The following is a 13410-nucleotide window of genomic DNA, read 5'->3' as shown; positions in this document are numbered from 1 at the left end:
CGAGGGCTTGCCAGGGTGAGTAGAGACCTATACTCTGGCCTCTTGGTGCAGTGCGCTGTCCTGCTAAATTCTAGGTACCTCACATTCAGTCAGCGTCAGGCTGAATCTTGTGGTGTGGCTTTGACTTTCTTTCCATAGAGGATGACGTAGCAGAAGCAGGTACTGTCTCCTCTCATACGTTTACAGCCATTGGTTGAGTGTGTATTATGTGTCTAGCGTGCTAGTACATGTTTTGCCTACATTTCTAATGACAGATTATAGATTTAAATGTTCTCCCTTTGCTTTCTTTTATAACTTAGGCATTCACCTTTCCAGAGTCTTTTGGGTCCACCAAAGGCAGTTGTATCCTTCTGTGCGTGCCCTACAGAATGTTCATGACAAAATAAATTGTATTTCTTGATGACTTGCTGGTACAGGAAGGCCACCCAAAGCGTACCCTCTTCTGTACCCTAAATCTCAGTGTGTGTCCTTCTTTTTCTCCTTTTGTGCCCAAGTTAAGCTATTAAGTAGGTAATACACTGTTAAACCCAGATCATGGTGCTTGGGAGAACAACGCCCAAGACTCATGAATAGTCCTCACTGTTAATTGTTAAGCTGCTTCTGCCGGGTGGCTGACCTCGCAGCGTTTGTGTTGTGACAGCTCGTTTGCGTTGATGAGGTGAATGCGTATCTGCCATGATGGCAGGAGTCGGATGAGTCTGGGAAGCCTGGACACAGTATCAGATCATGTTTCACCCAGAGAACAAGATTGATTGATGGTGTTACATGAGGGTGAGGTGGACCCGGCACCACCGTACCACATGCTTTTTTATTCCCTCGTCTGCTCAGTATGCAAGTACAAACAGCTTTAACACAATTTTTTACCTAGAAAGGAGCCTGGGGCTGCATCCAAGTACATTTAACATATGAAAATTGAGCTGCTTTGAACTTGTATGTTTTTGATAACTGCTTGGTATGCTTCCTGGAGGGTCACCTGTAGGCTTTTCTTTCCAAATCCTAATCCCTTTGATTGAGTGCCAGGATAGATAACTCTCATTGAACCACTCCAGTCTCATAATTCTTCCTTCATTCGGAGTTGAAAGGGAACAGCTCCAGATTCAATAGGCAAATCCTCAGATTTAGCTGAAGTCATTCAAACACTTTAAAACTAAAATGGTTTTGTTCTAAAATAGGGTTCAGATGGGCTACTGAATGTTTGCACAAGCTAGTTGCTGCCACGCACTGCAGGATGGGGTGGAAAAACACCCTTGTCTCCCCCTGCACCGCCGACCCCCTCCCCGTTTGCTGTCTCCTTGACCGAGGATTAAAAGGAGGACAACTTGGAGAGTTTGAAGTTTCAAAGCGAGTTGACATGATTGTTTTTAAACGTGGGCATGAGAACAAGCTAGACATTGCTTCTTTTCCGTCCTCCCTAAGACCAGGCTAAACATTCCTGCCCTCTCCTCCCAACCCCCTTTAGGAGGAAGGAAAACAACCATGTTCTTTTTATCTTTACAAATGTGCCTGGTGGGGACTAATCTAAACCAGTTCAAGATGCTTTTATTGAAAACTGTTTAGAGGAACGGAAGGTGCTGCAGAATTAGAAAGAAAGTAGCATCTGGGCCTCTTTGCCGTCCTGCCCCTGAGCTTGCTGTCTGTCTCTGTCTGGCCCTGTCTCCAATCTCTCTCCCTCTCTCTCTTTCTCTCTCTCTCTCTCTCTCTCTCTCTCTCTCTCTCTCTCGGCACTAACCTGGATTTCTGCTGAGATCTCTGTTTCGAGTCTTTTCAGAGATCATGTTTACTCAAAGATGGTTCCTTTCTGCTGAACATCCTGTGTCTGTCCTATTTGGCCAGAGAGTGCTTCTGTTGGGAAAAGCCATCCTCTTTCTCTTTGTACCTAGTGCCCTATTTCAAAAGGAAGCCTGAAAAGTCATTTCCAGGTTCTGTGTGTGATTGGGTCCTGCGTGGCTTATCAGAGCGAATGTTCCCTCCTGGGTGAACAATCCTTCCCCTTCTCTTGGCCACCAGATGAAGAGATGGGCCCATTGTCAGAGTATTGGGGATCTGAGGCAAGACTGGATTTATTCTCAGGTTGCACTTGAGGCAAGACTGGATCTATCCTCCCCTGGCTAGTTTCCCACTTCTAAAATGAGGCTACTTCACTCATCGTTGACACCTAACCTTTGTCAAGAACATGGTATATTAGTAAAGTGAAAGATGTTATGTGGGGCTTCCCTGGTGGCGCAGTGGTTGAGAGTCCGCCTGCCGATGCAGGGGACAGGGTTCGTGCCCCGGTCCGGGAAGATCCCACATGCCGCGGAGCGGCTGGGCCCGTGAGCCATGGCCGCTGAGCCTGCGCATCCAGAGCCTGTGCTCCGCAACGGGAGAGGCCACAACAGTGGGAGGCCCGCGTACCGCAAAAAAAAAAAAAAAAAAAAAAAGATGTTATGTGATTATGAAAAAGGTCAAGACTGGAATCTACCCCATAAGGGAGAACAAAATGATTCAACAGTGATCCAGACAGCTCCTCATCTGAACCCATTTTACAGTCTCCTCTTGGACTACACATTCCATCCAGCTCTGTACTAGGACTTGACCTTGCCTAGCTTGTGAATTTCGACCCATTGATGGTATAAGTTTATTAACAGCCTTGTTCATTAGATCCTTCTCCTGTTTCTCCTTTTCTGTTTCTCCCCCTGAAAGGTCTTTATGACATTGTAATCATTTATAATTTTAAAGTGCCTCTAATAATGCCTAAAAACAGCGCTTGATTTTAACGAGTGCTGCTTAACCATAGAAGGCTGGTGTCTGCATCCCTGTCAGTCCTTACGACGATACTTTGGAATGAAAGTAGAACGTTTATGACACGTTTTATTATATTCCTAAACGTGAAAGAGGATTCTAATTTCAAAATAAGTGGCTATACTTTTTCATTCTTATTTAGCCTGTGTAGCTGTTTTAATATCCCTTTTATGGTTGACTGGTCAAGGTTTTAAAACAAGTTCTTCGGGGACTCCATGCCCATTAGTCCCTGGCCATAAAACCTGAACTTGACTAAAATAAAACATGATGCCATGGAGCAATTAAGAGGAGAACTTTCAGAGATGACTGTGAATATGAAATGCAGTGATTTATTTTATTAATGGATTTGGGGGGAAACCAGCCCACCTCTTTGAAGCTCAACTCTGTGTATTTGGGGATTTTTATATTTTTAATTTATTTCTTTGTTTCTCTCAGGGCAATAGGGGGTTCCACAGCGGGCTCTTACGGTATAGCAATCCTCCTTTTGTAGCCTACTACTTCTGAATATGAGCCTTTATTTTTTAACTTTATGTGGAAAATGGGGGTGATGTCACTTAGGAAAGCACTTTTCCCCAAAGTGGTTTTGGGAACCAGAATCTGGTGTGTTATTTTAAAAAGTGATAATGTAGTAAAGCTAGGCTTTGTGCTTTTAAATAATTGCAGGATTTATGGGATCTATCCCTAACCTGTTCAGTTTTATGGAAGGACAAAATCCAGGTTTCCATTTCATCAGAGTTTCTTAAAAACCTAGAAATGCAGTTGACAGTTATTTCTCTTACATGATAATGAAGTCTTTGTTTATTAAACATAGTTTGTAATCTTTTAGGAGTGCTGCAACTTAGTAGCCATTTAATTTGCGAATGGGATTGGCCTCTCTAACCTTTGAAGGAAAGAGTTACTTTTAATGCTTTAAAACTTTCATTGAGGGCTTCCCTGGTGGCGCAGTGGTTGAGAGTCCGCCTGCTGGTGCAGGGGACGTGGGTTCGTGCCCCGGTCCAGGAGGATCCCGTATGCTGCGGAGCGGCTGGGCCCGTGAGCCATGGCCGCTGGGCCTGCGCGTCCGGAGCCTGTGCTCTGCAACGGGAGAGGCCGCAGCAGTGACAGGCCCGTGTACTGCAAAAAAAAAAAAAAAAAAAACTTTCATTGACTTTCAGTTGCCAACTAAAGGATAAGGTAGGTTCAGGTTGTAAGAAGCCTTCGGTGCCTTCCAGCCTCCTCTCTGTTTCCTCTGCTACTGCCCCCGCCGCCCCAGTGGTAGGTCTGCTCCAGAGCATTTCCTGTATCCCAGATTTTCCATCTACTGTACTCTTAGGTTTCCACTCCTCTGCTCATGTTTTCTTCTCTCCTTGGAATCCTTCCTTACTTTGTCTCCTCCACCCCACCCCACCCCCAGCAAACTGCACTTTTCCTTTGCCGCCAGTGCGGATGTTTCCTCCTTTAAGAGGCCTTCTGGACTCAGTATCTAGGGCTTCCTCCTAACCCCGTGCAACACGTGTAAAATGTATGCGGCCACCCTGTAGGCATCCTTCCCCTGCCCAGCAAACTGACCACCTCTCTGGTCCATGGTACTTTCTACAGATCTTAATTCTTGCACTTACATGTTAAGCTTATTCGCTGTTTGTCTAAACGTTTGTCTTGTTCACCTGAAAGTAAGCCACTTGAGGGCCGAGGTGGCCATAACTCTGTGACCCAAACTGCCACAAGGGAGAGGCACAGTAACTCTCAAATGAATACATGAACTGTTTTCTTGCCTGAAGAAATATCAGGAGATGCCTAAGCTAAGCATTTGGGTGGACAGAAGCACTTTCTTTCCACCTGTTTTAAAAGTTATTAATCAGCCCACAGGATACTGCTGAGGAAACCTCATATTAGAGCTAATGAACATTAAACTCAGATATCATCAGGAGCTGGCCAAGAACCCAGGGGTGGCCAGTGAGCAACCTCGGCCTAGAAATTTGCATCTTTCCGTTTCACGGCCAGATCCCCTGGCAACCGCACCAGTGTTGTCCTGGCAGGCACACTTTGTTGCCTGTCCGACAGCCAATCCCCTATCCCTACCCTGCTTCTTCACCCCGCTAAGAATCGAATTTTGTTCGGCTGGTGGATAGAGGGCCCTTAATTTCAGGGAACGTCAGCCCCTCTGCCAGCCCCAGGGGTAAATCAGAGTTGGGTTAAGCAAGCCATGGCATTAGGTGCTCACTCTCCCAGCCTCCCTTGCAAGCAGGGGACCATGGGACAAGTTCTAACCTATGAGTTGTAAGGCAAAGCCTGCTAAGGCTTCTAGGAAGGGTTTCCTTGCTGGAAAAAAGACAGAGCCTTATCCTCTGCCCTTTCGGAGGCTTCCTGCCTTGGTACTAAGTGAGAGGACACGATGTTGGAGCTTCGACAGCCAGCTTTCAACCATAAGCGGACAAGTATGAGGGCAAAAAGCTATTGCACTGGTGTTGGTGGAACGGATGGCCAGAAAGAGAGCCCGGATCCATGATGAACAACGTCAAAACCCCACCTCAGGCTTCCCTGGTGGCGCGGTGGTTGGGAGTCCGCCTTCCAATGCCGGGGACACGGGTTCAAGCCCTGGTCCGGGAAGATCCTACGTGCCGTGGAGCAACTAGGCCCGTGTGCCACAACTACTGGGCCTGCACTCTGGAGCCTGTGAGCCACAACTACTGGAGCCCATTCTCTGCAACAAGACAGGCCACCGCAATGAGAGGCCCTTGCACCGCAACTGAGAGTGGCCCCCACTCGCTGCAACTAGAGAGAGCCCATGTGCAGCAATGAAGAACCAAAAATGCAGCCAAAAAAGAAAAAGAACAACAAAAAAAACCTCCCACCTCCAGGCTTCTTCTTAAATAAATCAGTATCCTGATGGTTGCAGCTTTTGAGAGTTAGTTTTCTGCTCCTTGGAGTAGAGCACATCCTAGCTTATAAAAATGAAGACAGCATCCTAAGAGGAAAGATAGTAGCTAGATAAAACGTGGAGAAGTCTTGACAACGTAGTAGCTGAGAAATTTGGTGGCTTGTACACCTGTACACTTCTATTAAGTGCAGGGAGGACCCACTGAGAAGGGCTGCAATGTTCATCATTCAAGAAACATGAAAGAGTGATCTCTGATATTCCTGGCACTGGGCAGGAGGTTGAGGATTGAGAAATAAAAGGCAGGTTCTATCCTTAAGGAACTTTTGGTGTCTAATAAGGGAGACCGGTGAGTAAGCAGGCAATTAAGAATGTGATCGTTGCTATCTTTTGATAGGGGTGCATTCAGGGAACTTTGGGAAATCAAAGGAGGCCATGGAACCGTGATAGGCTGGGGAGAAGGAAGGGTCAGGAAAGGTTTCCTGGAGGTATTAATATCTGAGTCTTGAAGAAGGAATAGGCTTTTGCCAGGCAAAGAATGGTGGGGAAAGGAGAGAAGGGGCACTCAAGACAAAGGGGACGTGTGCTAAGGTGAAAAGCCACGAGAGAAATGCAACATTTGAAAACTGCAAATCTTTTGCCATATTTGATCTAGATCTTTCTCATTAAGATTTGGCAAAACTGATAAGAGCTACAAATATTCTATACACTTTTGGTATTTGAAAATATTCTATAATAAATTTTAAGTGAATAAATGGGAGGTGAGAGATGAAAGCATCAAGTATAAAGCATCATTTCCCAATACGTGCCCCTCATAACTCTCAATCCTTGGGATGTTAAATGATTTTAAGCAGAATAAAAGAGGGGAGTGGTTTCCATAGTCAAATAAATTTGGGAAACATTGGGTTAAATAAAATTGAATAGCTTTCATTCCTGCAACAATCCCCAAAGCCCTTGATACTCTCGTGTTAATTGTAACTCTCCAAAAGGAGGCTACTGCCTGGAGCATTTCCCCAAATATATTTGACCGTACATACACTCTTTTTTTATATAACCCTCTGCAGAACTGAGGCTTTGGAAAGGGTCGGTGTAGACTATTCCTACAGAAAGCTCGACTGAGAAAGAAAGTATAGTTACAGGGTGACAACTAGCATGGGGTCTGAGTAAAGGGAGACATTTCATAAGATGGGAGAGTCAAGAGCATGTATGTATGCCAAGGGCGAAAAGGAGTGGTGAGGGAAGTTATAGACATAGGAGCACGGGCACGTTATTGGGAGGGCAAGCAAGGTAGTACTTGAGGTTATAAGAGGGATGGAATCTTAAAGGACTTCTGCCAGCATCTCTGTTCAAGATGTCAAGATTGTGGTAACGTGTTTCCATGTTCTAAGAGCAGATAGGACCGTAGATCAGAGACCACACACACACACACACACACACGCACACACACACACGCACACGCACACGCACACCAGCGCCTCCTTACTGAATTTACGTATCAGTTGCAAGAGACAGAAAACCCAACTCAAATTGACTTCGGTAGAAAGAGTTTAGTGGTTCACACCATGGAAAAGTGCATGGTAACTAGCTTCAGGCACAGCTTAATGCAGGGATTAACCATATCATCAGGACCCATCTCTCTGCTCTTTGTTCTTCTTAGTTGGTTGCATTCTTAGCTTCCTCATAGCTCCTGGCAGCTTTGGCCTTTTCTGTTTGCAAGATGGTTGCAGCTCCAGACTTCACATCTACCATCACACCACTAATCCTATAATAGAAGAAACACTTTTCTTTCTCAGAAGCCCCAGCTCCTTACTGTGCCTCCTTGGTCTGAGTGATTTATGAGTCCTTCGCTGAATCAGTCCCTACAGCCAGGGACTATACAATCAGTCAGTGTCCAAGCATCCTCACCATCCCCCTCGTGAAGGGTGCGAATTCACAAAGGAAAACCAAGGATTCTGTATCTCAAGAGTGGAATACGTTGAAAAGGTAACTCCCTCCCATCTCCACAGAAAGGAAACTAACTCCCAAAACAGAGCCCTTAGATTTTACCCAAGATGATTTTAAATTCTAAATGTTGGAATGTGTAGGATCCCAGATCTGACAGCATGAATTAGATCCCTCCGTTTGGAGCACCCAAGTAAACGAAGGGTGTTGACAGCTGTCATGGGGAATGCTGACTGATCCTTACTGAAGAAGTCCTGCAAGAAATCCTCTCTAGAAAGAAAGAAAAAGCAGTTTTTGAGAACCCGGGTAGCTTTCACCAAAGACCAGAACCTGTCAGCCACAGGCAGAAGTCATTAGCAGGATTTATACATGCCCCTATCCAGCACTGAGTCAAAGGGAGATACGCCAAGGGGATTTCTCTCTTCCGGAAACCCACCAGAGGAATGAGGAAGACTTTCCGGGTAAAGTTTCAGAGAACTTAATGCATAAATCCCCTTAACAAACACTGGGATTTGGGTTTGTAACTCATCCCTCCCAGCTTAGGTCCTGTGGAGACAGGCTGTCATGGCTGCCATGGGACCAGCACAACCAAACCGAGGAAGCAAGGGGTAGAATTTATGGCAACAATATGGAAACTGCCCAAAGTGGTGACTTTTTTATAATGTGGCACTGGACGCATTTTTGCTTTCAGGACACTTGGTAGGTAGCCCTTGAGCTGTTGCTAAAGACCCCCTGAAAACAGTCGGTGGCTGGGTGCTAAGTGTTGTCCCCTCTCTGTGATTTACAACTCTGTGACCTTCATTTCTCCTCTGATAGAGACTGTGCCATAAATTGGCCAGATTCTCCCAAACTCTGTGGCAAGTGAGAATGGGAAAGTCTGGATTCTCTCCATGTCTGAATCGTAGAAGATATCATTAATTTGCTAAGTTTCTGCCTCACAAGGAAATTTTAAAAACCAACACACAGACATTTCCCCCCACCCCTCTGGATTGACAGACATCATTCCTCGAGGTACCTCTGGTTTGGAGAAAAGCAGCCAGAATTTATATCCAGACAGCGTGCCATGATCTCTCTTTACCTATTTGTTGCATTAGATATGAAGTCAGAACAAATGGTGAGTCTCAGAGGAAAAGGTCCAGAATGCAGCCTGACAAACAAGAGCAGGAATGATCTCGCGTGATGAGCGCTGTGCTCTATTAGTGCTTTGGCCGTGGATTTGGCCACCATTCAACAGTCTCCACGGCCAGCTTTCTGCGTGCGTTTTCCTGTCCTCCTCCTGTTTGGTTGCAAACTTATTTTGACTGAGGATTTACTTGTCACCTCATGTTTACATTTCAAATTATTGCATTAAGAAAAACACGGGAGAAAGCAAACAAGCAAGTATATTCCCACAGGTCACCAGGCGTAGAAATCATACTCATATTTCAAAGAAAAGGAAGGGGGTTGGGCTGGAGAATGGAGGACAGATATATTTACGGGTGAAAAAAAAACCCTCCTAACTTTTTGGGCGCAAGTCAGATCCTGGATTGTGGGTATTTTTCTCAGCTACTGGTGATTCCTGGGACTGCTAACCAGGGGAGATTCTGGTCCAATTGAAGTTGCCATGTAATCCCACAGAATCATGCTACCATTCTGATTTCTCTGACTATTAGTGACTGCAACAACAAAGAGAAGAACTCTGCTTTAAGAACTGTTTCCACAGTGTCTCTAGGGGACAGGTTTGCTTTGGTCTATAAATACCCCAAAGGCAAGCTGAGACGATGTAAATTAAAGAAATAGAGCCGGTGACAAGCAACTCTGTGGTTTTATTTGATTTTCCAAAACACATGTCCATCAGCATGTTGTAGACAACACAATATGATTAAAGCACATGTATTGCATTTTAATTGGTATAACGTGTGATGTATAGTAAAGTTGGAACCACTAGGTATACTTCTACTTTTGAGCAATTTCTTTGATTCATCAGACTTTCTAACAACATAAAATATGAGTCAGGAAGTCTGCACTCTGAGCTGGGCTCTGCCCCTCTTCAGCCTTGTGACCTTGGATAAGTCACTAAATATGTTTGGATCTTGTTTTCCTCAGCTATAAAATGAGTGGTTTATGCTAGATAAAAATGTAAGTAGTCTTCCACTTTCAAAAAAAGTCCAAAACCTTTCCTAGCCTCTGGAATTTTATTACTGAATTCAGTGACCTTAAGTCTCTTTAGCAACTGAGTCTCTTCCTTTTTAATTGATGACGAATTTGACTTTTGTCTAAACTTTGGATTTTTTTTTTGAAACTGATTTCAGTAATTGCATCATACACATTTTTTTAACTAGCTTATATTAAACAAGAGAGAGCGAAAAAAATGGCAATAACAATATAGTTTTTTCCCTGACATTCCATTCCATAAGCATTTGCCCTGGAGTAAATGTGAGATAGAAGTCAGAAATCTGTGCCTGCCTCTCAGAGGGTGAATATCTTCCTATTATGAGTGTGATTCTAACACCTTGAAGACGTATTCTTTTGGTGCAATATGGCCCCAAAACATAAAGCAACTGTTTGTTGCCTAATTGAACATTTGGGTGCTTAACTGAAGAGCCATATCTGTTCCAATGGTGGAGGGAAACCTAGCTGTGTTGGACTTAACTGAAAAATGGTATTGACCTACAAGTGACAGGTAAATATTTGAGTTCAACTTGGAGGGACTTTTGAGTGTAATTTTGAGTCCTCATAATTTTTGCTTTCTCAGATGCCTTTAGAATCTGATAGCCCTGCCCTTTGCCCTGCTCCCAAAGCATAAGATAGGACTCATCGATAAAGACCATTAGATTTCATGCTTTTTCTCTGCTTCCAGTTGGTCTGAGAAATGATAAGAGTGGAGTAAGGAATGGGAACGCATGTTAATCCCACCCACTGTACTTTATGGCTTTTAAGGCTACTGAACTAGCCTCCCAAGACTTAATCTTTCTCAGTGTCCCTTGGGAACTTGCCTTTCAGCATGTGGTCACCAGGTTGTGCTCTCAGACAACATGTAAGCCACCAGCTTCGTGCTCAGCCTTCCAACCCTGGTAGAATTTGGCCTCAGAAAGGGCTTCCTTGAGGCCAGATGATTGGTAATATTGTGTTCCAAACACTTCAGGAAAAAGACCACAAATTTCTACTTGAATACATCCTTTTTACCACCCAAAAACAAACGAATGGAAGAAGACGAGGAGAAGACACCATCGGGAGTACTGTAGTCTTTTTATCTGGTTAGGAAGCTGTGTGCATTTTTAACCGATTCTAAGCAAAATTATATATTCTACTTTAGCCACTTCATCTTTATATTTCCCTCGTGGCCATTTCATGGAAGAAGCTTTCTACTGCTCTCGCTATTTACATCACCCTTTACAATTCCAGAAGCACTTCAGATCTTCAAAGCTCTTAATAAACTGTGACTGTCACAATTATTTTTAAAGCAGTGATACTTTCAAAAATTTGTTGTGATCACTTAAAAACATATGTCATCATAAAGACAAATTATAACGAGTGTTGATGACGAGAGGGAAAAATTACAGCCCTGTGTATTGCTAGTGGGGATATAAAGTGGTGTAGCCAGTTTGGAAAACAGTCTAGAAATTCTTAAAATTGTTAAACATAGAATTACCATGTGATCCAGCAATTTCACTCCTAGTTACCCAAGAGAAATAAATACATATATCTATACAAACTTTGCACACAAATGTTCAGAGGAGCATTATTCATAAAGGCCAAAAATGGAAACAACTCAGGTGTCTCTTGAATAATGAGTGGTTAATCAAAATGTTGTATATCCATACAATGGAATATTATTCGGCAATAAAAAATGAAATAATAACACATGCTACGATATGGATGAATTGTGAATTGCTAAGTGAAAGAAGCCAGTTACAAAATACCATCCAGTATGATTCCATTTATATGAAATGTCCAGAATAGGCTAATCTAAGAGACAGAAACTAGTGGTTGTCGGGCTGGAGTGGGCAGAAACAAATATACTAAAAGTCACTGAAATATACTCTTTAAGCGGGTAAACCATATGGATTGTGAATTATATTTCAATAAATATAATTAAGAAATAGGCTCAGAAAATGTTTAATTATCTTTACTTAGCATGTTGCATCTTCAGGGAAATGACCCTATTAAAATTTTGCAAGTAAAAGCAACAGAATTTCCCACGTTGGGTTATTCTTTGGCTATAACTATCTTCCAAATCAAATTGAAATTGATATTTCCTCCTCATTACTATGAGCTGAGCTACTGCATGAAAGTAAAATATAGCTGTCAAGTAATTACAAAACACCCATGTTAGACACCACATACTAGTTAATGAATTTGCATCCTTAACCAAAGAGGAGAGAGAACAAAATGGGATGTCATACATGTACATGGGAATTTTCCCATAGGCCAGATGAACACTCTTTTGGTTTTGATACCAGGCACCAGCTCTAATACGATGAAGCCATGTAGCCTGATGACATGGAAATTCAATGGAATGCTTTAGCATTATGGGTTATCTCCAGGCAGAACCGGATTTCTTGTCTTCACATCAAGGTAGATGTAAAAGGGAGGAGAACCTATATTTATATGTGTGTGTGTGTGTGTGTGTGTGTGTGTGTGTGTATGTATATATATATAAAATATTATATTATTAGTTATATTACTATATTGATAGCTATATAACATAGCTGTTTCCCAAGCACTATGCTAATGCAATACATGTAGTACATATTACTTATATATGTACTCATTTAATCCTCATGAGAATTTTTTGAGGACGACATTATTATCATTTTGTAGATGAGAAAACCTGAAGAGAATAGAAGTTAAGTAACTTGCCATGCTTACCCAGCTAACTCTCACTCATGATTCATGAGGCATTTACCAAGCAACTACTACATACGGGCATTAAAGATACAAAGAAGGATCAAACACAATCCCTGCCATCAAAGAACTTAAAGAACTGTGCTGGAGAAGAATTTAGTTATGTCATTTCAGAGGTAAAGGAACTCAAATTGGGGAGTTTTGGGGCATCTGTCTTAGGACTGTATGGCCAAGATAAATTGATAACATAAATGTAAGCATCAGTGTACTAATGGGAGGAAGTGTCATGGAGAAAATTTTATTAAATGTGTCTAGGACTCTTGGGAACTACTTGTTCATTATTAAGTTCTTTGATGACACAGACCATTGCTCAAGAATCTCTTCCCAGAGTAGTTTATAAACATCAAATGGTTTCATGATGAGTAGTTCCAGAAAGGGTTAAAGTTAGCTTCTCTGGGACACATAATGGGAGAGTGGCTGAACATGATTTCAAAGGGATTTTTTAGGAGAGAATTCCAATTACAGAGAAGTAATTTCCCTTTCTAGCTTACTAAGCTCTCTTTCAGACTAATGCAGTTTCAAGATTCATATCCCTTCTCCCCTTATTTCAACAGATATTTTGAATATGGAAATCTTATGTCAAAACTTAGCCGAAGCCTTCATCAGGCTTTTGAAAGGCTAAGTAAGAATTCTGTTTCTAGGAATAAAAAGATTCTGATCAGAAAGATTCTTTGCCGGCTAGAGTTCCTTTTTTGGATGGTAGTTCAAGCAGTCTTTAATCATGTTTTTGTTGATTATTTATTAGTTTCCCTGGGAAATCAAAGACTCGGTAACGTAAAATGTATTTTCCTTAAGATATTTTATGAATCAGAATCCCCAGTAAGGAAATAGTGGAAAATACATTTCCTTTGCTAATATGGACTAATTGGGAATTAAAATACCTTCCTCTGGTGAGTGCCCCACATGGAAATGCTAAATGACCCAACTGGCCCAATTGTACCAACCAC

At 42.7% G+C, this 13410-nt stretch overlaps 1 protein-coding gene and 1 long non-coding RNA gene across 5 annotated transcripts in view; one reads left to right on the top strand and one right to left on the bottom strand.

Annotated features, from left to right (window-relative positions):
• FTO (FTO alpha-ketoglutarate dependent dioxygenase) overlaps window positions 1-13410 on the top strand; it is a 373881-nt gene that overhangs the window by 268926 nt on the left and 91545 nt on the right. The window lies entirely within an intron of this gene.
• On the bottom strand, window positions 7168-8732 carry LOC125962634 (uncharacterized). The gene is made up of 2 exons (XR_007474064.1): window positions 8592-8732; window positions 7168-7397 (listed from the first exon to the last, which is right to left on the bottom strand). It is a non-coding gene; the product is annotated as an uncharacterized LOC125962634 (long non-coding RNA).

This window comes from Orcinus orca, chromosome 20, assembly GCF_937001465.1.
Source record: "Orcinus orca chromosome 20, mOrcOrc1.1, whole genome shotgun sequence".
NCBI lineage: Eukaryota > Metazoa > Chordata > Mammalia > Artiodactyla > Delphinidae > Orcinus > Orcinus orca.
This window is presented reverse-complemented; position numbering and strand designations above follow the sequence as displayed.